This window comes from Talpa occidentalis, unplaced genomic scaffold (genome assembly GCF_014898055.3).
Source record: "Talpa occidentalis isolate TD23 unplaced genomic scaffold, MPIMG_talOcc4v2.1 talOcc4.7, whole genome shotgun sequence".
In the NCBI taxonomy this organism is placed as follows: domain Eukaryota; kingdom Metazoa; phylum Chordata; class Mammalia; order Eulipotyphla; family Talpidae; genus Talpa; species Talpa occidentalis.
The window spans coordinates 34,660,226-34,688,068 of record NW_023605083.1 but is presented as its reverse complement, the minus strand read 5'-3'; the positions used below and the strand labels follow the sequence as shown (position 1 = coordinate 34,688,068).

The following is a 27,843-nucleotide window of genomic DNA, read 5'->3' as shown; positions in this document are numbered from 1 at the left end:
AATTATTTCATTATAGAAATGGCTATAAGAGATACAATATCATGTAGTGATATTGGGGTATCATGTGATATTCCAAGGGGCCTGAATTAGAAGGCAGAAGGTTTGGAATATCATTTCTACCCATAACTAATCATGTGATTGAGGAATACATGGGCAGTTTTTGTGCATCTGAGGAAAAAGATTGTGTCATGTTTTACGGACTTTTCCAGGTTGGATCTCAGGATTTTATTTGGTAAACTGCGAACTTGTGGCATGATTTTATTGATTGTCCCAAGCACGTGGGTAGGTTTTAAATTTTTGTATAAGACTTGATCTATCTGCTGTCTATTAAATACTCACTAAGTCCCCATTTTTTGTTCTAGACATTATGACATCTCAAATTATCCACCTCAAAATGTTGAGGGCACAGTTCCTCACATTCTTGGTTTTGAGTCTTATCTCCAGCTCACTTGAGCCACATCCACCAATTCATATGAAACCAGTTTTTACGCTTAACCTCTAATTCCTTTAAATAATATTAATTATATAACTAATACCTTCCTGCTAGTTTTCAAAATCTTTGTGGCCTAAAGAATTTTGTGGTCACATCATCTGGGACAACATCAGAGCCTTGTTTCACATCTATTACCATTTGGTACAGAATATTATTAGAATTCCTCAATTAGAATTTCTACATAGATAGCTGTATCCCTTCAACCTTACCAAAAAAGAAACGACCTACATGCTTTTACAGGTTTTATCAAGAAATTTCTTCTACCTTCTTTCTTTTCCACCTTCTTTCTTTCCCACCTTAACTGTCCCCAAATGTTTCTTATGTTGTTTAACAAAATAATCTCTCTAGCCTCATAACTAGTTGCTTCCTTTGAGTTACCATCATAGCTTATTTTCGCCTCAAACAATATTTGGTCTTCCTTAAAATATCTTCTTCCAGAAAATTTAGAGAAGTCCAGTATATAGGGTGAGATGCATCATGTATTTCTATTTTCTTATAGATTTCCTGTGTCTAGACTCCAAATGTGTTCATAAACAAAACAGCTTGTGAGGGTCTAGGAGAATCCCCTACTCAAGTGGAATGCTAAAATGCAAGTTTCCCTTAGCTAGATACTGGGCTTTGCTTGATAGTTTTTACATTCCATATATATATTTAAATATTCAATAAACACTTTACACATTGTAAAAGCACTTTAAGAAAATTAAAGAGGGCCTCCCCGGTGGCGCAGCGGTTGAGCGCTGGGCTGCAAGGCTGCCCGCAGCCTCTGCAGCGCCGGTTCAATCCCCGGCCACAGGCGAGGGTCCCACAAGGCACGCAGACCTCTCCTGCCGCCCGCCGCTCCCCTCAGCAGTGTACTTCGGTCCTTCTGCCTGTTCTCTCCCTGCTCTGGCTCTGGAGAATTCTCTCACCCTCCCGCGCTTCTGACTGTACCCAGTGCTTGTATAAATAAATAAATCTTAAAAAAAAAAAAAAGAAAATTAAAGATACAAGTACCTATAATGAGTAGGATAAAGCAGTTTATTTTATGGAACATGCAACTTCCCATTTAGGATTTTTATATGAAGACATTCATAAGACAATGACAGCTATCTGCAAAGTGTAATGTTGTATGTATCTTGTTGATTAAATGAGATGGGCATTTGAAATAATTTATTATTTGTCACAGTGAGCTTTTGATTAAAGTTTAGGGTTGTTCAATTATAAATAGCAAAAAGTGAACAAGGCAGGCAATCATGAATATAGAGTTGGAAGAAAATTTTGGCATTTGACTAGTTTTTGTGTTCTGAGAAAAGCAATCATTCTGTAGTATATCCAGAAATTCATAAAAGGCATGCAACTATGTCTTATATTTCAGTTTTTTTCTACTGTTATCCCACTGTTCTGACCTTTAGAATACGCCATTTCTTGTGAAAAGTGGACATCACTTTCTTTCACTTTGTTACCATCTGCTGTAAATGTAACTCCTGATGTCTTTCTAAAATCTAATAGAATGTGTTATTCACTGTATAGAATTCATTTCATTTGAAAAGTTTTTCTTCAAAGTGAATTTTAATACTCAGGAATAGACAAAAAATGCAGGTGCATAATGAGGGACTTGGTATGTGTCCATGTCTTTGTATGTAAGCCTGTAGTAAATAAATAAATAAATAAATATATATATATATATATATACACACACACACATACTGTACACGTACACTAAATATTGCACTAAATAGGCAGAATGTGTATATATATGCATTACATATATATGCATGTGTATATATGCATATATGTGTGCATTATATATATATATATATATATATAAGAGAGAGGAACATAAATGATTTCTGATAGTAGCTTTTAAGGTCAGTGATATAATTTGTACAAATCCAACCTTAAACCATGGACTTGTATGATTCCTCTTGCAATGAGCTAAGAAGATGCTCATTTATTTTTGTTCTAATCTGCTCTATATTCCTTGACAAATATATACTTGTCAGGCACACCATTTTCTCCATCATCTCTGTTCTTATGCTCATCTTCTTTGCCACCTAATGGATTAGAAATTTTCAGAAATGGATGGGGGTGGGACACAGATGTTTGTGATGCTGATTCATTGAGGTTTGTGACTGAATTTAACAGTACATGCACAAGGCTTGTAGTGAGGAAGATGTAGCTGTCAGTTCCTTTCTACCTAAATACCATGTGTGTAAGTGGAATGTAAAGAAATAACATTGCACAGTAGTACCTCTATATGATCTCTATCATTTTATTTCTCTGTAGCAAGTAGATGGGAAAATAATGATTGATTTTTTCCTTCATGTAAATGAAATAGGTGGTGGCATTTTGAACTATTATTTATTTCACTGTTTTTATTGTACACTATTTAAAAGGAGAAGCAACTTAAATACTTACATGTTGCAAATCAACTTACCAATGGATCACTATCCTTTCTGATATTTTATGAATTTTAACCAGGAAAATTATGGATCATGAATTAGGAATGCTTCCCAAATCTAGTGAGGAAGTCAATAGTAAAAGGTAAACCAGGAACCAACTCCCCCTAGTACTTTTAACTCAGTGTTATGACTAGAAATGTGTCTTTGTTTATAATGTGTGTATCATAAGGAAACATTTCAATTGTAAATGTTTTAATTTTTAATAGCACTGCAGCCTATACCCCAATAAAATAATATACAATTGAATGGCTTCACTTTTTGTAGTGTTTTATATTCTGGAACCAAATTTAGTGCCTTTCAAATCCCATACAGACATAACGTGTGTTGCAATATTGTGCATTTAACAAAAACTACAATAACCACAATATATAGAACATATTTTTGAAACATTCATAGAGAATTTTAATAAACAATTCAAGGATAATCAGCATCATTTCACAAATACATGTCTTGCTCTAAATGTTCTATTTCACCTTTCTTTTCTTTACAGGATTTGAAAAGTGTCATTGGAATGCTGCATTATGAGCTGCTTATGCTTCTAAAGTGTCCAGTGGAATTTTGATTACAAAAAGGTAAATACTGATTTTATTTTCATTGTATTTTCTTGGATGGAATCAAATAACATTTTGTATCTGAAGATCTGTCTGCTTTATAATGAGAAGGAAGTTTACTCCTATTTAATCATATTTAATTAAGTAGTTCCTCTATTTTGTTAGCTCCAAGTGACTGGGGGAAGGTATTGGAATATTGACAATTCACTGCATTGCTTTTACATTTTTCTCTGTAAAACTATCATCTGTTATTGCCTATATGCTTTAGACAACTTGTATACTGTGCTTTTTGTCCTATTAAACACCATTCTGGCATGTTTGAACATTGTACATGAAAGCATAATAACTAAAACATTTTTTTATTACTACGACATATGTAGTAATAGCAGAGGTATGTTACTATTAATTTGATATGGAAGTTGTTACTTCTAAGCCCATTTTCCCCCATTAGTCCTGGAAGCTATAACATCTATTTATTTATTTATTTATTTATTTATTTTGTATTTTAAAAATCACAACTGTTATAATAGAAACTGTTCCATAGTCTTTCAGTGACCTGTGACTATGTGACATAGATGACTTTCTTTTCCTTGGAAAGTCTCATGCATTTTTGTGTCTTTTTTTCTCTAGTTGTTATTTACAAGTGTCTTAATGAGGCATTTCTTTTTACTTTTTTATGTTTTATTCTCTGTTGTTAAAGAGTACACTGAGGCATATGCAACCACTGTTTTCACTGCCCAAAATTATAGATAAAGGAGTTAGGATTCCAAGAATACCCACAAAGAGGACAACTAGTTATGTTAAGAATGGCCTCATTTAATCCAAACAAGTGAAGACATTTAGGGGTGCAGCACTCGTGGCTTCCCAAAGGCCCAGAAATGAAACAAAGGGCAGTTTCTTCTGAAAAATGGGTTTCCTAGCAAGGGGATATCCCTATTTCTAGCATTGTTTCACTTGACTTTCAGACTAACAACAGTAACAAGAAAGGAAGGATTTGTATGTATAAAGTCTGTCTACGCAGGTAAAATGGTACAAAGACAAACACACACACACACACAGAGATACATGGATATGGGATAGTGTTTGGGGATTCAAAGGAAACTGACATTATTCACCCAGAGAGAAGAAATGTATTTCAAGGAGTAATAGAAGAGAAATTAAAGTTATAAAATATACTGAATTGTTTCATTAAAAAAAAAAATGAAGGCATCATTGATAAAATTTAAATCATGAACTGCAAAATGAGGCATAAGCATTTACATTTTGCAAGAGCTTCCATTATGTTAACTTGGATGAGATAATAGGGAAAAAATGGATAATCTTGTGAAAAGAATTAGGGGAAACTGCTCATTTGCACAGCACAAATCTGTCATTCACAGGGCTCTTCCAATCAAAAAGAATATTTAATGGGACTTAAAATATGATAAATGTGATGTGATTTGAAGATACTGTGACACTGCTTCTTTGAATTTTTGGGGGGTATACACTTAGTATTCCCTCTCTTAGCTAGTTTAAGTAATTATGATAAATTAACCTCTTTTTAATGCTTGAATTTATGTAAAATTCTCCAATCTATACCCGATTATGAATCTAAAGAATACTGCCTTTCTTCAGATATATCTTTATGGTAGATAAGAGGAAATTTTATTTTTATTAGAAAAAAATGAAGCACACTATTAATTTATACAATGGCTACATTAATATTTCATTAGATTTTTGATGGGATTTTTAAAATAAATCAAATCTATATTGAGATTTTCTCTGCTGAGAACTTTTAACAAAAATTTAAACCATATAACATGAGCAGAATGAAAGCACAGTATTCTCTAGGTTTTTAGTCTATCAATTAACATATTTTTATCTCCATTTTCTACTACCTTTTCTCCCAACACTGCCTCCATCCTTGAAGCCCACATAGCCAAGTCTTCATCTAAAAAGACAAAGGGAGATTTTAACTTTATCCCCCTACCTCCACAGTTACTGAAATATTATATTTTGTCATTGCTGATCTTTATTTTCTCAAAATTTATAGTGAGATTTGCAAAAAAATTCTCCATTTTAAAACCATTAGAATATCTCCATTTTAAAGCCATTAGAATATTTTCTTAAAAATCAATATTAGTTGTGAGATAAGTTGTTAATATAGCACAGACTTTTGTACTGTACAAAGAATCTTAGACTCAAGCTTAAAAGGTAAGTGTCACCAGGTAACTTCCACCATGCAATTAGCATGAGGATGACATTATGTTAGGCATATTCAAGAAGTATTAGCACTGAGTAGACCAGTCTCAAATCTTTAAACTGAATATTAAGTTGAAGGAATGATAAACTCAAGGATAACTACCGATAGCATACTTGATCATGAAGGAACTTGAAGGTTTGACAATCTTGTTTTAAGAAGATAAGAATTACAAGTGTTAGAGAGGATTATAATTCTCTACAAATATTTGATTATGCTCCAGGCAGAAAGAGGTTAAACTTTTACCTGTGACTCTGAATGAGGTCCAAGGACATTTGGGTATAATGCCAGTGACAGTATGAGGAAAAAAAAAATAAAAATATTATGAATTTAATTTAAACAAAAAACAAATAAAAATTATAAAAATTAGAATTTCTCCCCAAACAGAATGGACTGCTCTATCAAGGGATGAGAGTCCTGCCTCTGGAGATGTCTCCCTGTGTGTTGACTGGCCAACTGATTCTCACAGAGGCTCATGTATTAATCCATGTTGGAAGAGTTGACAGTTTACATCTCTCATTATTCTGTCATTGCTTGATGTTGTGTTATATGGAAAGATCATATATATATATATATCATTAGATAATTGAAATTAATAGTATTTTAGACTATTATCTAAGTTTAAGATGGTCTTTATATAAGCATTTGTTTAGAAAAAGTACTGGAAATGCTATTTTAGTTTTAACACTAGCTGAGATATGAACTTGAAGTCAGCCTTTTATTAGTTTTAGTTTGTCTGTAAAATAAAATAAAATCTAAGCAAATGACCACTAAGCACTTCTAGCTCCAAGAATCTAATAATTACATCCATCTGATATAGTTGCCAATAGTGAGATAGAATGCTCTGGTGGTGTTTCAATGCAGACCCAGTGCCAGTTTCCTGGGTTCCCACTAGCTACTTCTGTCACTTGTTTATTTACATTAAGTCACTGTAGCTTAGTTTATTGCTCTGAAAAGAGCATGATAAAACCACTGTTCATGATGCGATGTCATTGAGGACAATTTAGTGTGATACACTAAATGATGGTGTAAAAAAGAATGAGTTAGAGTCAACCATAGGAAACTGTACGCTTTGTCATTTCACTATCTTTGAATTAGAGCCCCTGAATACGGTTGTGTTGAATATTTTAATACAACTTTACTAGTTTTTTTTTAATAATTTAAGATTGTGACTAAGTTAAGATGCTGACCTTTCAATCAGACTTACGTTTGTGTATTGGGTAACTAGAGTTTTCCCTACAAAAGTCTATATGTTGGCTATAGATGTTATCTTTTATACTTCTCTGCATAGGTACAATGTAGCTGATTCAGGTAAGTGTTCTTTGTAGGCATGTCAGCTTCTGATAAGATGCCAAAATCATGCAGGTTTTTAAATCTATGACTGTAGCTTTAATCATAACACCCAATATCTGGTCTATTACTCCTCATAAAGTATATACATCACGATTTCTGTCAGCCAGTATTATTAATCAGCAAAATAGTGAAAAAAAAAACCATGATACTTACAGGAGATTGAATGATATGGATAATTTCTTTTCATCTCTATAGCTTAAATTTTATCAATGAATTAAACAAAAATATTAAAATAGTTGTATGTAGACTTAGAAGTGCATTTCACTGAATCACAACTTGTATAAATGCAATGGATTGACACTGATTTGTCTAAAGAATCTAGAAACCATGCTTGCTTCTGCTGTGGTATTGTTACCAGGATATAGTTTTCTTCACTCTTTACTTGTCAGTTAACAAGACTGTGGGAGATACTTCCCGCCAGTCTCAGCACTCCAAATAGCAGGACTTCTCTTGGCAACTCTTTTTTTTTTAAACTTATAACTCCAGTTGATGTAACAGCTGCCTTTGCATGTGTATATAGGGTAGTAGATAGCTCAGAATCAAACCTGTTGCTCATGTCTGGCAAGTAAACAGAATTGAATACCAAATGTGATAGTGATGTGGAACTGCTCTGGGGTCCGTCTGTACTGGATCTTGTATTTTTCAGTTGGCTCTAAGGTGATGGTCAGGTTGTGATTTCATTTTTCTTTTCAGTGCTTATATAATGGTGGTGGTTTTGAAGAATAAATAAGATAATGTTTAGCAGGGTAAGCAACTTAACCCTTTGCACTCCGAACCATTCTGGACATTGGCTACCAGGTACTCAACGGTACTTTGCGGCGGAAACGTGCATTTACAGACTCTCGTATTATTTAGTATAATTTTGGAACCAAGTAACGTATTATAATGATATTGGACTTATATGAATTGGGTGACATCAAGGAATGTATATTTGCAAAAAAAACAATATTTTATCGTTTATAATTTTGTACAGTATGATAAGTTTTGTAACACTCCCCAATATGCATTGCAGGCTGATTAGTGCATGTTTGACATGTCTGTGTAGAGGTCTCTCTGGAGCTCATCTTCACTACTACTTGTGTCATGAGACTCATTCATGGTTGGATGCTTTGCCATTGTTCTAATAAAATAATATGAATAAATGCATGGGTTGAAAATTTCTAATTGTTATTCCTAACTGACAAGATGATATTTACCAAAATAGCTTTCACCAAACAATTTATTCACTAAGAAAAGAATCACTTTTCCGATTTTCTCCTTGTTAGATCTATGTGCACTGCTCGAAGCTTCAAACCAAAATGAGCTCACCTTTGAAAATATTTTCCTCCAGATGTAGACTTGTTTATTTGTAATTATATATCTCACTATACAGGGCGCGCTATGTTCGAAAACCGACCTTTCTTCTACAAACTCCCCTTATCACTCTTTTCAAGTGGCGTCGCGAAGTGCTCGGACCATCGTGAGCACGCATCTCACGTTCTCGCCCGACACAAAACCCGCTGACATTTCTTGTATATATCTTAGTAACTTTACGATATTTTGATTTAATTTCTTGTGCCATTTCAAGATAAAACTTCAGGGAAACATGCATGTCTCAAAAAGTTGCATTGAAATAACTCAACTCCCCGTAATCACTAATAAATTGTAATGTCCCCTGAGAGGGGACATCCGAGTGATATGCTAGAATTCCGATGTCCCCTGAGAGGGGACAGCAGAGTGCAAAGGGTTAATATTTTAATAGACATTGTTGATAAATATTAACTATTTTCAATGTTAAAGTAAGGAGCCAAGAAGCATTTCTTTTTCTGCCACGTTTTCTAGTCTACTAAAACACACATTGACATGTGGATTCATTCAATAAACATTATTGACCACCTATTATGTTCACTGCTATTAGCAAGCAATGCAGATAACACCCTTGTAGTCACAGAGCTTACGTTCTAGGTGGATGGTATAAGGCATGAAGTCTATTAATAATAAAATATGTGAAAAATATCCAATAATATTAAGTTCTGTGTTGAAAATAAAAGAACAGGTGAGAGTGCTGAAGACCTTCTATGGATCATGTTGTCAGCAATAGCCTCAATGTAGAGATAACATTGTAAGAGGGGAAATGAATGATAAGAAGGCACTATCTGCACAATATTTTCAGAAAGAGCTTTGAGTGAGTGGATAATATACTTCCCAAGAAGAGGAGGTCATGATCTGATTGGGAAGATTCCAAGGTGTTATGGGGTAGTCATTGAATGATTTATACATATATATATATATGTATATATATATATATATGTAAGCATGAGTCTGTCTTTCTTTAAAATGGAAGACTAAGGCCTTATTATAGGGAAGAGCTCAGTCATATATCTTACTAAAGCATTCTTTTCCTTTTTGTCTTCTCTGCAAATAGAAAACTTACTTCCCTGGCAGTTCCCTCTGACTTATATTTTCTTTGAAGCATTTTAACTGATCAATTTAAAAACCTACAAGCCAGGCTAACATTTAGAGTGGAGTAGCAGAGTTCTCTCAGGTTTCTAACCCAGCTCATGATTCTAATCCACTTTAACATAGTTCTTCATATTGGCTTTTTGGTCTCAATGAGTATTAATAAGAAACCAGAATTTTGCCCTCCTTTGCCATTGTTCTTGATGACAGCACCTTTAAGAGTGATACAAAGATCCATACCATCATCGGAGGAAAGAGCCCAATAACCCTGGAATCCTAGCCATTAACTACTTGATTTTAAGTTGATACAAATTTGGTGTTTAGTGCTATGCACTGTTGTACCTATTTAGTTTTAAGGTTTTCCTCACTTATTTTTGACTCATACAAAAATAACAGCCATCCCCCACCTTTTTAGGAAAAAAAACAAGATACAATAGTTTATCAATATACATATTTAATTTGTTATTTATACTTACCAAGAATGTCCTATTGATAGCAATTTCCCTCCTCTGAGTGCAAGTCTCATTCTTTTTTTTAAGGATTTATTTATTTATGCATATAAGAACCTGGGTACAGGCTAGATGTGTGGGAGGGTGAGAAGATTCTCAAGAGACAGAGTAGGGAACAGAACAGGCAGACTGACGAAATACACTGCTGAGGGGAGCAGCAGGCGAGACAGGAGAGGTCTGCTGCACCATGTAGTCTGGGATCAAAACTACACTGCAGAGGCTGCAGACAGCTTCACAGTGCTGCGCTCAAACAGCCTGCACCACCAGGGTGGCCCCAAGTGTCATCATTCTTAATAGGAATCTTAAATACCTCTAATCTCTTTATACTTCCCAGATCAGATCTCATCTCAAGGTAATTACTTCTTTTTGTGCCTAACACAGCCTGTGTTGGACCTCAGTCTTCCCATGAGTATGACATGGGGTCGTTTCATGACTCAGCAATGCATAGCAAATAGAAGAAAGGAAAATAACTAAAAATGACATTTTAAAATATTTCTTGTGGGCCTCTCCTGGTGGTACAGTGGTTGAACACTGCACTGTGAAGCTGTCCACAGCCTCTGCAGCGCTGGTTCAATCCCAGCCGGCCGGTGAGGGTCCTACATGGCGCAGCAGACCTCTCCTGTAGCGCCCGCTGCTCCCTTCGGCAGTGTATTTCATCGTCTGCCTGGTCTGTTCCCAACTCTGTCTCTGGTGAAGCATCTCACCTTTCCGTGCATCTGGACTGTACCCCAGTTCTTGTATAAATAAATCTTTAAAAAATAAAATAAAATAAAATGTTTTATGTGTTCTTTATATACTCATCTGGATTTTCAATTGATCATGTTTTACTGAAAAATATTAAAATAATATTAAGATATATTTTGGAGATTTGACAGGAAGGAGTTTATTTCAGTGTTTGAATGTATGCTGTTAACAGTCCTTCCCAGTACTTTGCTCAAAGTAGGAGTTGAATTGCTTTCAATCGGGTTTGAGTTGGCTGCAAACCATTCCTACAAGACTTGGGGCATAGCTAATCAAAATAAAATTGCACCTGGACATGCTTGCAACATGATCCGTTGGTCACAAGAAAAGAGGTTAGAAATGAATTTAAGCGCCCTTTTTGTTGTCTGATAGATATAATTTCTGTCCTGTATTTATCTATATATCTCAGCTACTGAAGATGGTAGGGAAAAAAATAGTAAATCTTTGAAACCTTCACATATATAGAGGGAGAACTCCTACCCTTTATATGTGTAACTCTTAGTGCTTTTGTACTTCTGCTCTTGAAGATTTTTTCCAAGGAAAGAACCATATTCATTCAGAATGTCGAAATCACAATTTTTATTCATTGAATGATTAAAAGTTTAAATGGCAGTGACTCTAGGTGAAAATAGAAGAACATTATTTTTGTATCAAAATTCATGCAGCAACTTTTGTAACACTTGCTGCATGCTAGACAGGGTGTTAAGTACTTTACAGTATTTACTTATTTGGTTCCACACCAATCCTGTGAAATGGATATTATCAGTATTCCCCTCTATAGATGGAAACACCTAGAGCTGAAGAGATTAAATAACTTCCTTAACATCAAGGCAACTGATGAATATAATGCATTACATAACAAGAGGCACTTAACAACAAAGAGCTACAACAAAAGACTATTTCTTGAGAGCCCATGGGTTGTTACAGAATGGAAATTGGCCCCCTCTATGCCCTTCAAAATCTCCTGTCTCTTGATAGGTAACACAAGGAGCAGTAGAGAAGGATAAAAAATTTCCTAAATATGAAGCTAAGTAGGTATCAAGAAGACCTTAGGAGAGAGCAATAAAAAGGCATCAATTTATGTTTTTGGTTAGAGTCTAAGTAAATTTGCTACCAAGTGTCAATTTCCCCCTTGGAATGGTAGATAAGTGAGATGAATCCCAGCAGGTCTCTGGTAAACCTATATGCATTGGGCCTCCCTCTGGATTCTGATTCTATTTTGCCCTACTGTTGTGTGACACACCTAGCATTCTAAAATCTTTTTATGATACTCAATGTTTGCTCTACATGCAGTTTACATTAGCATTAAAAAAAAGTGCAACACCTAATTAATTCACCAATCAGCTGTCAGAGCCTGTGATCTTTTCCTAGTTCATTGTTGAGATCCCAGTGGGAGAATCAGTATTCTGAAAGTGCCATTTTACATTATGCTGTGTGTGGTCTTAGAGCAGAGCACTAAGTTATGCTGCTTGTTCATGGAAAATATGCCATCCTCATGAGTGCCTTGATGACTTTGTTAAAAATACCTTCTGCCACCCCTGTTCTCTTGTTCTCATGAATACTGTGTCTCCACAGTACAGCAGGTCTCACTGCTCCATAAATTAAGAAAAGGGAGATCAGCATATTTCAAATTTGTGCTTGTGCATTTTAACTTGAGTTTTTTTTTCCTATTTTATCCTTAATAAACTTTAGCTCATTTACTTTTCTAAAAAGAAATTTAAAATCATATTTGATCGTGTTTGAAGACTCTCTTGTCTGAAATATTCCAGAATAGGGACATTTTATATGCAATAGATATATTCATGGTTACTAAATATTTCATGGGTTTGTAAAATTATAACCAGTTAAACATGTTTGAAAAGTACTTTCAGAAAAGTAATATTGTAAGAGATATTGTAAAACATTAAATATTGTAAAGAAATAAATAACTTTTGCAGAGTTGGAGAATCAGTTCATTTATGATTGGTAACTGCTCTAATGACTGCATGATTGACTGTTTTGGGGGCTAAGTAATGAAGATTACCAAAATTCAGTTGTTTAACAACAAAGTGTTTGTTTCTCACAAGTCAGTGGGCCAGTAGGCTGTTTTGGTCATCCTATGTTAACTAATTTCAGCTAGTCTTGTTCAAGCATATGAGATTAACTGAGGGTAGGCCAGGGCTGGCTAGTCTGGGATGGCTTTATTCACTTATTTTACATTATTCTAGCTGAGGCAACAGGAATAACTGGGTTACATGTCTCTCAGCATAGATTTTATTACCTTACACAAATATACATGGTGGATGGCGAGGTTTCAAAACAAAGAACAGAAACATTCAAGAATTGTTGAGACCATTGCTTAGAATTTTCTCATTACTATTTTTTGTTGGATTCTGTTTGACAAAGTAAGTCATAAGCCCAACCCATGTATCAATATGGTTCTACAAGTGGACAAATGGGCTTCACCTCTTGATGAGAGATGTTGCAAAGTCATACTACAAAAAGAGTAGATACAGAAAGGAGTGAGGAACTGAGAATTTTTTTTTTTTTAAATTTTACCACACTTGCTATCTGGTAGAATTTAATGAACATTAGTTTGTACACTGTTTTCTAATCGGACTTGTTCCCCAATCAAAAATAACTTGCCTTCTCAATTTGACAACGCAGACTGGCATCAAAATGGTAGGATTCAATCCAAATCCATTCACAATCTTTTATTTCTTATTTGCCTCATTTTTTTTTACTGGTCTTATCAATTATTTAGATATGTGAAAAAATGTTGAACTATATATGATTTGTAACTAAAACTATATGATATATAATATTGTGCCCATTAACCAGTGAAAAAAAAAATATTAGCATATCCTGAAATAACCTACACATTTTCCCCCAGTATAATCTCCTTTGTCTCCGCAGAGGTAACTGCTCTTCTGATTTTTATTATTCTTTTTTTTTAAGATTTATTTATTTATCCATACAAGAGCTGGGGTACAGGCCAGAGATGGGGGGGTGAGAGGATTCACCAGAGACAGGGTGGGGAACAGAATAGGCAGACTGACTGAAATACACTGCTGAGGAGAGCAGCAGGTGAGACAGGAGAGGTCTGCTTTGCCATGTGGGTTGCTCTGTGGTTGCCCCGGGATTGAACTCATGCTGCAGAAGCTGCGGATTGCTTCATAGTGTGGCGCTTAACCCCTTGTGCCAGCATGGAGGCCCCCTTATTCTTTTGCTTTTAATTATAGTTTTACCAATGTTTATCTGTTATGGTATACATATCTTAAGCATCATTCAATTATACACAATTAGAATCCTACTGCCTATTATTCAGAGTTAATCACTTAAATTTTGCATTTTAGTAAAAGTATTTAGTGTTTACATTTATTACAAGTGCTAATGCACTTTCTTAATTTATGCAGCATTATTTTGTTTTTGTTATTTGTCTATGAATTCTTATATTTCCTTGTCCATTTCTTAATTATTTTAAATTGATTATTTTGTTTTCCTTTCCCTTATTGTAATGCTTATATTCTTTTCTAGTATTTAATATTACCCTAGAAATCTTAACATGCATAGATAAATTCACTAAAGTGTGAAGTTGAATATTATTCTCTCTCTAAATAATATAAATGTTTAAAAAAACTACAATTAAGGTCTGGTTCATTTTATAAGCAATTTTCATTTATTTCAATTATAATGCAATTTAAATCCAAAAAGAATATTGATCATAGTGCTTGCTTCCACTCCTTCTTATATCTGAAATCACTCTCTTCTTCCTAAAGTACTACATTTAGAATATATTTTATGCCATGCTACAAAAGTTCAGGTTTTGTCTATAAATAAATGTCTTATTTCTTTCTCATCATTGAGAGACATCTTGCTGAATATATGATTCTAAGTTGACAGTTATTATGCTTTTTCACATTCCATCTATTGCTATAGTAGATTCTAGTATACACAGTTGCTATTTAAAAGTCAACTGCCAAGCTAATTGCTTTCAGTGAGGATGATCAATATTTCTACTACATTTAATACTTTTATTTGCTTTTAGAGCTTTGTAGATTTATTCTGATTTGTCCAGGTATTAACTTCTTCGTGTTTATTTATTTTTAGAGATTAGGTTCTTAATCTTCTTTATATTGTTAGGTTTTTTTTTTTTTCCTAATACTGGAAAATTCTCAGTTATTATTTGCCAATATAGTCCCTCTACTCATTTTTCTCTCTTCTTTCTTTTTAGAAATTCAGAAAGGTATTTTTTTACACTGATGTCTTATTTAGTTATCCTATATTCCTGTTATAAGTGAAACCGTCTGATATTTTTCTTATCCTTCTGGCTTATTTCACTGAGCATAATTCTTTCTAGCTCCATCCATGTTGCTGCAAATGACATGATTTTATATTTTTTGATTGCTGAATAATATTCCATTGTGTATATATACCACATCTTCTTGATCCAGTCATCTATTTTTGGGCATTTGGGTTGTTTCCAGGTTTTACCTATTGTAAATAGTGCTGCAATAAACATAGGGTTTCAGGTATTCTTTTTGAATTAATGTTTTTGTGATCCCTAGGAGTGGAATTGTCAGGTTGTATGGTAGCTCCATTTTTAGTAGACTGAGTAACCTCCAGACAGCTTTCCATAGTGGTTGAACCAGTCTGCACTCCCACCAGCAATTATTGAAAGTGGGCATTGAATTTGCCTACTATTATTGTTGACTGCTTTCTCCCTACAATTCTGTAATGTTTGGAGAACTCTCTGTAGGGGAGTTCCTTTTTCACCACATCCTCTCCGACATTTGTTGTTGCTTTTTTTTTTTTTTTTTTTTTTTTTTTTTTTGATATGTGCCATTCTTACTGGTGTAAAAAAATAATAACAGTGCAAAACACAACAAAGCAAATACAGACAATTATAGATCAGAGACATCCTGCAGGGGAAGAGGAGGGAGAGGGATTAGAGGGAGGGAGGGAGAACAGGAGACTGTGGTGATGGTGCATGGGTGCATAGGGGAAGGAAATTCTGGGACTACACCTGAGGGGGTAGGGGAAAGAAAATATTGTTTAAAAATAAATAAGTAAAAAAAATTAAAAAAAAGAAATTCAGAAAGGTAAACATTAGCTTCGGTACACTGTTTATATCTTGTGTTCTAACATGTCCTTAGACTTTGATATTTGAATTTGTTTACTTTTGTTTAAGTTATGACATAATTTCAGACATATAGCAAGTTGCAAAAACAGTAATAAGGAATTTCAGGTACCTCTATCCAGATTCCCCAGCTGTTAAGATTTTACCCATTTGAATGCCTTATCATCTCTATCATTTCTGAAACACTTAAGGATAACTTAAGAAATGATACTTCTGAATCCAGAAATCCTATATATTAACCTAAACAAAGCATCTTCTTTATAGCCACAGTATAATTATAAAATTCGGGAAATTAACTATGATATGTTACTACTAATTAATCTAAAGACATTATGTTAATTATCTATTGCTATGATTACTCACAAATCTGGTGACATTAAACAACAATCATGTATGAAATGACCTTCCCAATCACAAGTTATATTGTCAATTTAGATTAAAAAATAAATATTCAAGTATGTTTTCTACAAAAAGACTCACTTTAGGCATAAAGAGATGAGTAGATTGGATGTGAAAGATATTCTATGTTAATGGTAGCCCAAGGCAATCAGGATGACTAAAATCAGACAAAACAGATACCAAGTAAAAACTGTTAAAAAAGATACAAAGAAGAGAATTACATAATGAAAAAAATTTCAATTCATCAAGAAGATATAATCTTCATAAAGCTATGTACTAAACAACAGAACCCCTAAATCTATGAAGCAAACATTACAGAATTGTAGGGAGAAAGTAGTCAACGATAATAGTAGGCAAATTCAATAATAAATAGGAAACTAGGCAGAAGAGCAGTAAGAAATCAGAGGACTTGAACAACACTATTCTCCAACTGGATATAACAAAAATGTACAGAATACTCTGCCTAACAGCATTAGTATAAATAAACCCAAAGTTATTAGAAGGAAGGAAAAAATAAAGATTAATACAAAAATGGACAAAATAGAGAATAAGACAATAAAAAGAAAATCAGCAAAGCTAGGAGTTGGTTCTTTGAAAAAATCAAGATAATTGACAAAATTGAGGTAGACTCAAAAAATAAAGAGAACTAAATAAAATTAGAATTAAAAAGAGAACATTATTATCAATTTTACAGACAAAAATGATTGATTATTAGAGAATATTATTAACGACTTTATGACAACAAACAGGGTAAGAGGGAAGATAAAGACAAATTCCTACAAAAACATAGTTTATCAAGACTGAATCATTAAAAACTGAAAATTTGAACGAGACTAAAAGAGAATGAATCAGTAATCAAAATCCCCCAATAAAGAAAAGCCTAGGACTGCATTGCTTCAGCAAATTCTCCTAAATATTCAAGGAACAAATAGAACTGATCCATATCTGAATTCATACACTAAAAAAGAAAAAAAAAGAAAAAGTTGGAAGTCTCATTTTTTCGGGATTTTAAAATTTATTAGAAAGTTATAGCAATAAAAACAGTGTGGTAGAGGCATAATGACAAAGAGACCAATAGACTATAATAGAGGGTCCAGAAATAAACCCTCATATATATGGCCAAATCGATTTTGACAAGAATGCCAAGACCACTCACTCAGTAAGAAGAGGACAATCGTTTCAACTAATGGTCTAGAGAACCTGTATATCCCCATGTAAAAGATCATAGTGGTACTCTTACACCATCTGCAAAAATGAATTCAAATTGTTGAAAGATCATAATGTAACAGGTAAGACTATAAAGCTCTTAGGAAAAAATAGAACAAAATCTTCAAAACATTGTTTTTGGCATTGTTTTCTTAGATATGACATTAAAAGCATAGATAACAAAGAAAAATTGATAAATTGCATAGAAATTAAAACCTTTTGTGCATCAAAGGTCATTACCAGAATTTAAAGCAGGGGCTAAAGGAAATATTTGTTCCTTCATTTTCATAACAGCATTGTCTATAATAGACAAAAATAGAATCAACACAAGTGTCCATTGATGGATTAATGGATAAAATATAATCTACACATACAATTGTATATTATTCACTCTTATAAAAGAACGAAATTCTGACACATGTTGCAACATGGATAAACCTTAAAGATATTATGATAAATGAAATAAGCCAGATACAATAAACAAATACTGCATGATTCCACTTATGTGAGCTACCTGCAATAACCAAATTATAGACACAGCAAGTAAAATGATGATTGCTTAGGAGTAGGGGAAATGAAAGTTATTGTTCAGTGGGAACAGAGTTTCAGTTTTGCAACATGAGAAGTGTTTTGTCTATAGTGTTGCTGGTAGCACAAGAATATTAATTTACTTAATGCCATTGAACTGTACACTTAGTTATAATGCTAATTTTTTGATAAATGTAATAGCTATATTTAACTGTTATGTATATCCATCTCTCAATGCAAATAACTATGTTAAATACCAACAGACAAAGCAAAAAACAAATCCCAAACACATTTCCTCACAGTTTCTTATGGTCAGAAATCAGGAATAGAGAATTGTCTTAGGTGGACCTTTATTGATGAGAGTATTTGTGTTGTTTTTGTCTTTAGCAGTCATTTAAAGGCTTGCCTAATCTTCCAAGAAAACTCATTCACATAACTATTGGACCTAGCCAAAGAGTCACATGCTATCTTCTTGATAAAATGACTGACTTTCTTAGGGTGAGTGATCTAAGAAAGAGAACCAGAAGGAAAGTTATAACAACCTTTCAGTCTTAGAAGTGATATCTTTTTATTTCTTTTTTTTTAATGAAAAGGAACTTTAATACAATTAGTAAACGATACAGGAAAGGCAAAGAATATATTTTCTAAATCAAGCACCCAAAGTTACCTGTCCCCTCATGGGTAAAAGTCCACCCAATCAGGATTGGCCCAGAGCAAAACCCCAAAGCCTGCCACAAGTCTAAAGCATCTTCCAGTGGGGACCCACAGACAAGGATCAGAAACAACCATACAAGTCTGGGAGGAAAAGAGCAAAATCAAAATCAAGACAAAAACCACCATTGTTTATTTGTTAGACATGAGTCACTAAGTATTGTCAATTTCCAAGAAGAGAGTAGTTAGGAGAAATATCAAAAATTTATGGATGTATCTTACATCCATAACAGGTATTATTCAGGCTTTTCTCATTGTCCCCATAATGTTCTTTTTTTTATTTTAAAGATTTTATTTTATTTATTTATGCCTACAAGAGCTGGGGTGTAAGCCAGAGGTACGGGTGGGGATGGTAAGAGGATTCCCCAGAGACAGAGTGGGCAGCAGAACAGGCAGATTGACTGAAATACACTGCTGAGGGGAGCAATGGGTGAGACAGGAGAGGTCTGCTACACCATGTGTGTTAGCTCCCTGGACGGACCTCATGCTGCAGTGGCTGCAGATAGTTTCATAGCGATTAGACTTAAATCCTTTGCCCCATAATGTTCTTTATAACAGGGGAAAGTAAAGAATCACATATCTCTTTAATGTCTTTTAATAACAGTCATTGGCTTTCATGACAGTGGCATTTCTGACGAGTTCAAGCCAGCTGTTCTTAGATTGTCTCTCAGTTTGGATGTGTCATATGTTTCCTCATGATTAAATTCAGTTATACATTTTGGAAGAAATATGTCAAAATTAATGTTCTCTTTTTCTCATATAACAAGGCCCATGATGTGTAACTTTCTCATTACTTCTATTAATTTTAATTATCTGATTAAGTAGGTGACTATTGATTTCACTTCATATAATTGCTGTATTTTCCCTTATGATTAATATCGTGGTTTGAAATCCTGTTTTTTTTTTCCTTTGTTATCATTCAAATACTTTGACCCTATTATTCATTGAAACTTAGCACTCTTGCTCTAGAAAAAAAAAAAAATTCTTGCAGATCATTTATGCATTTAAAAAATTTTTACTTTGTATTTTCATATTTTATCTAACATTTTAATTTGCCTTTAGCATGAGGGTCATTCAGGATATTTGGTCCATCAAATGCTAAATACAAAATAAATGTCTCCAACTTTGGTACCTAATTTTACAGCTGATATCAAAGTATTATCCTGTCTCTCTCAAAATGTTGGCTATTGTAAATGAATATTGTTGCTACTTTTTAAAATTGGGATGTACTGCACTCTAATTATTCATATTTTGGGCTCCTTGAATTATCTTAAGTATCTTATGGGAACTGTTATAGCCTATTCCAAATTTACTCCTGGTAGTTATTTATTCAGTTGGATCATGCTTATTACAGCATTTTCACATAACCAAAAAGTTCCTATTGATTATAATGGCTAATGATAATTGAATGCTTGCTATAGTTCAGTGCGCTAGATGTATTTGTAAGCATTAATACATTTAATCTCAACATCTTATGAATTGAATGTCATTATTAGCCCTGTTTTATTGACTAAAGATCAAATAATGGTAAGTCTTTGAGTCAAATCCAGGTAGTCTGTCTCCTGAGGTTATATTCTTAATTATTGTACATTTTGACATGGAGAAGATTGCCTTTTGAATGCATATGAGGTATTTATGAACATCTAGGTGAATATAAAATCTCTAAGGCAAAGGAGGCTGGATATGAAAGGAATATAAAAAACATTCCTTTTCTTCTCAAGCAGAAGAAACTGAAGCTCGAACAAACAGCTTATTTACTACTTGACGATAAAGTTAGGCAAAATTTAGGTCTCCTGATGCCCAATCAATCCAGTTCACTTTCCATCATATCACACTATAAATGTCTAGTAAAATGAAAATAAATGTCCTGCACTCAATTATTTCACCAGGGGCAATGATAAACTCTACAATATCAATTTCAAAGTTGAATTCTAAAATAAATATGCTGGATGTGCCATACATTAATTAAACATGAACTGTTTTGCTTGCTTTCTTAGAGCATAAAAGGACTTTGGGGAATGATTTGGATGACCTATGCATTTTTGCACTGATAATCTGGTTAGTTCAAACTTTTTCTCTTGTCCTAAGCAAATATATTTGTCACAATTTCTCTGCTCATTTGTTTAAAAATAATTTTTGTAAGTGCAGTATGTGCACATGTTCTGGAAAAAGCATTTTCTGGTTATGAAGAAAATTAGTGTGCAATTAAAAGGGGAACCATTGTGTGTATATGCACATATATCCACTTATCAAAACCTTGAAGTTATTTAAACTATTAATATTTAGCATTAGCATGTGAAACAAACTCATAGAGTGCAATTGGCATAACCCTTCTAATTTTCATGGATTGGTTGTCATTATTTTTATGAAAAATGTGGTTTCCTAGCCCATCATTTAGAGGAATTTATTTGCCTGTCCATGATACAGTTGGCTAATTATAGTTGGATGTAATGTATAAATAATAGTATATTTTAGATTTTCTCTAGGCTCTCTGGATTCCCCAGACCAAAAGGGGTACTTAACAAATGCATTGACCATTTCTTAGAACAATGAGACAAGTGGGAAATGTGTAGGCTGTAGTTTTAAATTTTATTAATTTAAATTTTGCATCAAAATAATTTTGTGGGAAAGAGGTTATTCTCTCATAAAAGATCCAGAACAACTGTAGAGTCAGAATTATAAGTTGAATGTATTGTATATTATGTTTTTAACATAGCATCATCTGGACTGAACTCACAAAAAGTTTCTTTGATTTCTCATAGAAATCAGTTGTTTGAGAATTAAATCTACACTCATCCTACTGTGAAATTTTGCAGATATTATTTTGTGCTTTACATATAATTCAGCATACTGTTCACCCTGTCTTGTCTTGTATTCAGACATTTCACATTTGCATTTCTACTACTATAAAGCCCTCTGTTTAGAGTACATGTCTCAACACCTTAGACTCATTTTATTTAAATATTCAGCTGTGGTTGATTGACCACAGTTATATAAGTAATAACAAGAAATAAAAAGAAATAACTTCATATAGAATTGCTTTAGATATAAGGTGACACAATCTGAAGTAATAATAAAAGTTAAAGGGAGAATATATCAAGTTAATGGATAGCATAATCCCAAATCCATGGAAGGTTTGGTTTATTGTGATGTTAGGGGAAGCAAGCATTGCCTTGAAGGGTAGTTATTTTTGAATTCCTGAAGGACAAAGTAACCTTTATATAAATGCAACCTACTGAGACATTAAGATGAATTTTAGTATATCTGTGTAATTTTCTTTGTTGTGATGCTATAATGTTCTACATTCTTTATAATAAATATATGCAACTGTAGATTCAGGAATAAAATATGTCATTTTCTTCTATAGGGAGCTAGTATAAAATAAAGTACATTATAAAGCATTATTTATAAAGTCATAGCCAGAGACAGGAAACAATTCTAAATCATTGACATTGATTATTTCAGTCACTTACAGAAAGCTCACCAAATATTAGAACTGGCAGTATACCTATTAATGCTCAAAAAGGTACTATATAGGCAAATGAAAGAATACATTATTTTACTCAGTGGGGAGTAAGCATAACGAAACTATTATCTAATCTTTGGAGTAGCTTCCAGGTTATTACGGCAAGTAAGAAGTGGTAGTATGCATCCCCTAATATTTTTAGTATGATAGATTGCAGGACTACCATGCATCATAATATGTTTCTGTATTTCATTTTTCAGTAGGATGAAAAGAGTAGATATGCACAGTGTTTGCATAATCTAGGCAGCTGTAGTGGCACAGTCTATCTTGGAGACAACTGAGAACCTCTGATGTTTTTTCTTAGTTTTGAGAATTATAATGAAAAGATGCTGAATACAAGCAGTGCTTCACTCAATTGAATCACCACATTCTGAAACTGTCCTTTAACTCCCAAGAATTAGAAATCGTAGGTTGTCGGTACATTCAGGAATTAAGTTGTACTTCACTAAACTTGCAAACACCTGATACATAAACCAGAAGTACTAATTTATAGAATGCTTATAGACCCTCTCAAGAGCAAACTGTTCTCTCCTTATTACAATCTATGTAAGAAATGAAATTTCCCATCAGAAAGATAATTTGATGGTATTAAAAAATACATGAGTGATTTAAAGATAATATATCAAAAGAAATTATTCCAGTGGAGACGTGGACTCATCAAGCACTCTAAATCCCGTGTCTTCTGCCTTGAACAGTACTGAATGCTTGATGGAAGAGGGCTTCCTTGGCTGTCTTGGACCAATTTGTATCATATCCTACAGACCATGTTTAGATCACTTAGTATGGAACAGTTAGTTAAAGACTTATTTTGCTGTTCTAAAATTCGTTTTTTTCAGTTTTCTTCCACTTTCTCAATCCAAAATTCTTGATTTCTTTTTGTGCCATCTCAACTTTCATAGTATTCAAAACTACAGACACACCAGCTTTACTCAGTGATATGTGTCATAGAATGACTCTCCCAACATCTTAGTTTGATTTATCCAACCTCAAAAATTATCCTGCCAATCAATATTATAAAAACAGAGTTTCTGATGGTATGGATGTGGGGAAATTTCTTTCCATGGATCTTTCACTTTGAGAAAAATAGGTAAGCCTGGGGTTCTAGTTTTTTCCTGGACATCCGAAGACGTATTCCTGACAAAAAGTGAAAGTGCCAATAGTTACCATGTATGAAGAACCTGCTATGAGTCAGTCAATATTAGTAAGGAATTCACTACAATTTCTAATTTGATCTTGACAACTATTGAATATGATCAATATTATTAAATGTGTTGAAAAATTAATAAACTAGAGCTTAGGGAAATTGAGATAAATAGTTAAGATTATTAAGTTCAGTAAATTAGAGATCTGGTATTCAACTCAGGTCTGTTTAGCCCTAAAGTTTGATATTTAATGAATATGCACCTCTCCTCCTAGAGAGTTCTGACAAGGTTTGGTGCATGGTTTCATTCTGAACTCCTCAAGTCATGAGAACTTGATTGTGTTCTGATATTAGACATTTATTTCACTGGATCATGCCACCTAGGTCTTATAATATACTTAGTGATATTTAGTATGTTTTCATATACACCAATTTTCATGTCTTATATATCCTGACAACCAGTCTCTTTACATAATTTGTCTAGAGTTTTGCTTTCTAAAACCTTTTGTCTTAACCATGGGCTGTCTATCACATTCTTACTGACCTTGAACTACTTGATAACTATGATGACACTCATAGTGAAACAACTGGGACCCTTCTCTTGTCAAATTGCTACTATTAGTAGGTCCAGATATTATAGTGCCATAAAAAAATTGCACAATTGGACTTTATTGTGGTTTAGAGTTTATTTTTTTTTACATGCTATGGGCTTGACTAAGTTATGAAGGCATCCCACACATCATTTTCTTTATTCTTGTTTAAATGATAAAACATGTTTCTATTATTGACTTATTCAATATCCATAATGGTTGATCACTGTAGACCCCCATAGATAAGAAAACTATTGGGTTGTTTCAAATTCTCATTGCAGTGACTATAACTGTTCTTTTTTCTCCCATCAATCAACCAACCATATCTTTAATTAATTAATTATTAAGGTAAAGTTGGTTTACAATATTGCATGGGCTTTAAATGCAGAAATCACAGCTCCTACAGATTAACTGAAATACACTACTGAGGGGAGCAGTGGGGAAACAGGAGAGGTCTGCTGCACCATATGGGTCAGCTCCCTTTGCTGGAGTTTGAACTCGTGCTGCAGTGACTGCTGATAGCTTCATAGTGCTGAGACATAATCCCTTGTACATAATCCCCTGTAGACATAATCCCTTGTAGGCCAGGGAGGCTCCCTCTTTTTTTTTTTTTTTTTATAAAGTGGTGTGTTTGATAAATATCCAGCAATACCTCTAATTTAATGTAATTTGAGTGCAGAGGTGTCAAGTGATCCTTCCATATAACATCTGAAATCTCTGAAAAATAATCATTGGAATTGGATTGCATTAACAACAGTATATATGGGATTCTTTCTTTGTGGTTGTTATTGTTTTTATTACTATAGAACAACTTTTACTTATATCATTGTGAACCCATTCTAAGTTTCATTTAGCAAAAATATACATTTCATAGGAGTTCCAGATCTTGAGGGATTATTTTCCTGTTTTAATTTCCATGTTCCCTTTCCCCCATACTTTTTCTTCCTTCAAAATACCATATCTAAAATGTTATTTTCCCTCTATAGGCACCAAATTCTCAGAATACTCTCTACAGTATCCTGCCCTAGTTCCTTTGATTTCATTATATCCTCTAAGTCAGGTAAACTTCCTCTGTACACATCATGATTCTACTTATCATTAAAAATTTTTATCAAATGCCATCTTTTTTGGGGACAATGCTCTAATCTCACAATTTAATTACAATTCTACTTCCTTTGTGATTTTTTGCCTAGTCACCATTTTAATTTTAATCACTACATTTTGTGTTTTATTAGTTACACTTAAAGAGAGATTCTTTTGGTATATTAACAGATAATCAAACAAGCATAGAATAACAAGAACAAAATTAGTATGTTAGTTATAATTTAAAAAATTCAATGGTAAATTAATCCAGATTCTCAAAAATGTTATCAAGATACTATTTCTTCAATTTTCTTGTTTGGGTTTCACTGTACTATCTCCCCTTTGAGGTTATTCTTCTTCCCTTTAAACACCTTCAGATTTATGTCTTTGCATTTTAATTTCTCTGATAGTTTCAAGAGTATGCCACAATTAGCATATTTCTTTAGCACATCATTCATTACATATTATTAACTAATTATTAAAGCAAAGGGTTAAGAAACAGTGATTTGAAATTCACAGGCTACATGTTTATTCTTGAATTCAAGAAGAGAGATTCAGTCCCAGCAATAGGGAAAATCAGGATTCTGTTCTTGCAGGAAGTGAGTGAGGAAAAAAATGTTTATTTGTCTATTGTAAATATAACAGGGATTATGCTGCATATTTTAAGGCCTCCATAATTTTTATATAAAATCTAGAATGAATTTAAGTTCTCATTAAGCAGATATACAATATTCGCTCACTTAAAAGTGTTATCATAGATTTGATGTTTGTGCATTTCTTTTATTAAGAGGAGTCCTGCAGTTACCACTACCCCTCTTATTTAACTGTGTACCCCTATTCTTCTTATTTGGAGTCCCTGGCTTCCCCGTAATGTATGTGCTCTAAAAACTAGCAGAGAAGTAAAGGGAGTGTTGAAAACAAAGTGAGGAGAGAGCATGGGGGACTATAGCGATGCACTTGGGTATTTTGGTGGTGGGTGCAGTGTTGGGAGGTCCTATACTTCTAAAACATTACCAATGATGTGAATGAATGTCACCTCAAAAAAAATAGGAAACTTTATCACACTAGAATATGTTGATAGGAGAATAGCAGCTTAAAGTACTTCTCTCTGGAGTGTGTGTCTTTTAAAGAAAAGTAAATCAAAAACTTAAATCAAAATTAACTTATTCAAGAAATATTCGTTGATCACCCAAAGTGTTCCTGACTTTGTATATAACTGCCTTCCTAGCTTTATATTGCAGAGAAATTCCTTCATAGGTAATATATTAGGCAAAACCAGCAGGGAAAACTATATTCCTGTTTATTGTTGGAAATAGCCTTATGGCCCTATGGTCCTTGTGAAGGTCTGATTCTTTTCAAATGGTGAGTTTTCATTTTAAAATATACATGTTATGGGAAAAACATAAGTGCAATTTGAGAACTGCTATTTCAAAATCACCTCATATCTCAAATCATTAATGTCTTTTTATGCAAAATTTCTTCTGCAGATTTATCAGATTGATATGTTTTTCTGAGATTTATTCAGCAAATCACATATATTTGTGGCCCTTCTACACTTACATCAATTTCATCTTTCATGACTAGAAAAGTTTTTTTTTTTTTTTAAATATTTATGCATAAAAGAACTGGGGTGTAGGCCAGAGTTGAGGGGGGTGAGAGGATTCACCAGAAAGAGTGGGGAGCAGAACAAGCAGATCTACTGAAATACACAGCTGAGAGGAGCAGCATGTGAGGCAGGAGAGGTCAGCTGAGCCATGTGAGCTGCTCCCTGGCAGCCAGGGATAGAACTCCTGCAGTGGTTGAGGATAGCTTGATAGCTCTGTGTCTTTAACACCTGCACCACCAGGGAGGTCCTAGAAAAGTTATCTTTTGAATAAAGGCAGCCTCTATCACCCTTTTTGAATGCCCTTTTCCTAATAATTCTATGAACATTCTCTTATTCATCCTCAAGTTTGGAAACCATAAGCCTGAACAGATAGAATCCAGGAATCCTTTCTCTGACTCCACAAGCCAATAGTAGTAAACAGGATGTGTGTGTATGTATGTGTGTGTGTGATGATTGAGCCAGGACATTTCCTTTCCACTCTTTCTACTCATTTTATTGCGCTCTCTATTGCTATATTCTAATTTCCACTGTTAATTCTTAACACTTCTTTGAATTTGCTGTGATTAAAAAGTAAATGCATTGTATGTGTTTTGTGCCCTTATCTTCTTGTCCACTTGATTAGTTCTCACTTATTCTTTAAGAGAGCCCTCTCACATCACTGCGACACCTTTCTATCCTTTAAAGGTAGACATTTTCTTTAGTCCCTCATACAACACAACATATCCACTTCTAACTGCTATTTGTGCTCTGATTGGGCTACACGTTTGTTCACCGAATCTATGATATTTAGGAGACTTAAACCAGACTCTGTCTTGTTATCTCCCCATCTCTAACAATTAGAAAAATATCTAGCACAGAGTAACCAGTTAATGTATTTGTTAGTTGAATTAATTCTTCGAACCAAAAACTCTATTTCATGAGGCACCTCCAGTTTATATTAGCAACTGTCTAGAGAAATATCTCAAGAATCATGAAATGTGAGTCTGATTAAAGCCCAAAATGCTGTTGACATCCACCATTGAAGACTGCCCTGAGAATAATGTGGAGTTTGGAGAAGTGGTCTTCTTATCTATGAACTACTCAAATAAGTAAAAATATTAATTATCTTAATCTTCATTAATGTTTTAAACAGTTTCTCCAATAAATATTTTCATTTCTCAAGAACAAG

General features: G+C 33.7%; 1 protein-coding gene across 10 annotated transcripts in view; it reads left to right on the top strand.

Moving 5' to 3' along the window:
- LINGO2 (leucine rich repeat and Ig domain containing 2) overlaps positions 1–27,843 on the top strand; it is a 1,109,656-nt gene that overhangs the window by 477,458 nt on the left and 604,355 nt on the right. For 9 of the 10 annotated variants that reach the window (XM_054689320.1, XM_054689315.1, XM_054689312.1 and 6 more), the window contains one exon: positions 3,425–3,506. The gene's annotated coding sequence lies outside the window, so the exon portion shown is untranslated. Of the gene's footprint in view, positions 1–3,424; positions 3,507–20,726; positions 20,788–27,843 lie in introns of all 10 variants that reach the window. The other variant, XM_054689313.1, reaches the window with a different exon arrangement.